The following is a 1,546-nucleotide window of genomic DNA, read 5'->3' as shown; positions in this document are numbered from 1 at the left end:
CCCCCGCCCAACCCCCCCGCCCGCAACTTGGATGATGGCAACTCCATCCTTCCAGCTGCTCAGGCCACAGCCTTGGCGTCATCCCTGCCTCCTCTCCGTGTCTCACACCTCACTTCCCACCCATCAGGATTTCCTGTTGGCTCTGTCTTCAAAATGCATCAGAAGTTCAGCTATGTCTCACCACTGTCACTGCCACCATGGTGGCCAGGCCACCGTCACCTCTCCCCTGGATGACTGCCACGGCCTCCCAAGTCTTCTCCCTGCTTCCACTCGGGCTCCCTCCCCCCACCCACAGGGTGATCTTTTTATAACGTGAGTCAGGTCAGAGCCTCCAAGGTCTCCCCGTTTCACTCTGAATAAAAGCCCGTCTTCCAGAGGCACCCTTCCTGCCCCTGCAGCCGGTCTCATCTCCCGCACCCACTTCCCCACTCACTCTGCTCCAGTTGCTCTGGCCTCCCTGTAGCTCCTCTTTTTTAAAAAAAACATTGTTATTGATTTCAGAGAGGAAGGGAGGAGAGATAGAAACATCAGTGATGAGAGAGAACCATTGATCGGCTGCCTCCTGCCGGCCTCACACTGGGGATCGAGCCCGCAACCCAGGCATGTGCCCTGACCGGGAATCGAACCGTGACCTCCTGGTTCAACCACTGAGCCATGCCGGCCGGGCATCCCTGTAGCTCAAGTGTGCCAGGCACACACTGACCACAGGACCTTGGCACTGCCATTCCAACCTGTGCTTGGAATGTTCTGCAGACATCTGCCTGGCTCACCCCACCTTCCTTCAAATCTGCCCCAATGTCCCCTCAGTGGGCCCGCTCCCGGCAGCCTATTTAAAGTTGTGATGTACCCTCCTCCCCCCATTCCCCCATCCCCGTGTCTACCCAGCCCCTTCCCTACTTCCTTTTTCTTCATGGTCCACATCACCTTCTGACATAATATAAAACAGACTCACTTATTAGGTTTATTGCTCCTCAGCGCTGGCAGGGTTTTTGTCTGTTTTCTTCCCCAAGGCCCCCAGCGCCTACACTAGCCCTTGCCCACAGATGCTAATAGTGTTTATTGAAAAAATGCACGCATTGCCCTGAAAACATCCCTCTCCTGACCCTGAGGCCTGAAGCCCGCCTTTCCCTCCAGCTGTGGGGGAGGGGGTGGGGGCTGGGGCAGCATGGCCGATGTCAGGAGAGCGGGATTCCAACACTCACGACCTTCTGCCTGACCTTGGGCAAGGCCCTCCCTGCGGGGAGCCCCGGCTTCCTTCTCCACGAGCTGCCTGGCCAGTCTTGGGACTGGGCCCCAAGCCCTGACAGGCCCCTTTGCCAGGCCTCAGCTGAGCTCCCCAAGGTGGCAGGTGGTGGGGTGTGGGTGGGTGCCCCCAGGAGTCTCAGCAGACTCCTCGGGCTGCCCGGGGACAGGCCTGACCTCTGGGTGAGGGGCTGGGTGACCGGCCTCCAGGCAGAGCTGCCAGCTCTCAGGCAGGGAGGCCCCAGGGTCCTCGCCTTCATCCCAGGAGGCTCTGAGGGCTCCAGGCTGCAAGGGCACCTAGAGC

The 1,546-nt window shown here is 59.5% G+C and overlaps 1 protein-coding gene across 1 annotated transcript in view; it reads right to left on the bottom strand.

The window, feature by feature from the left end:
• Positions 1-1,546, bottom strand: part of SCN5A (sodium voltage-gated channel alpha subunit 5) — a 93,645-nt gene that overhangs the window by 11,226 nt on the left and 80,873 nt on the right.

This window comes from Myotis davidii, unplaced genomic scaffold (genome assembly GCF_000327345.1).
Source record: "Myotis davidii unplaced genomic scaffold, ASM32734v1 scaffold663, whole genome shotgun sequence".
Lineage (NCBI taxonomy): Eukaryota > Metazoa > Chordata > Mammalia > Chiroptera > Vespertilionidae > Myotis > Myotis davidii.
Note: the sequence above shows the minus strand (reverse complement) of the source record. Positions and strands in the feature narration are given on the sequence as shown.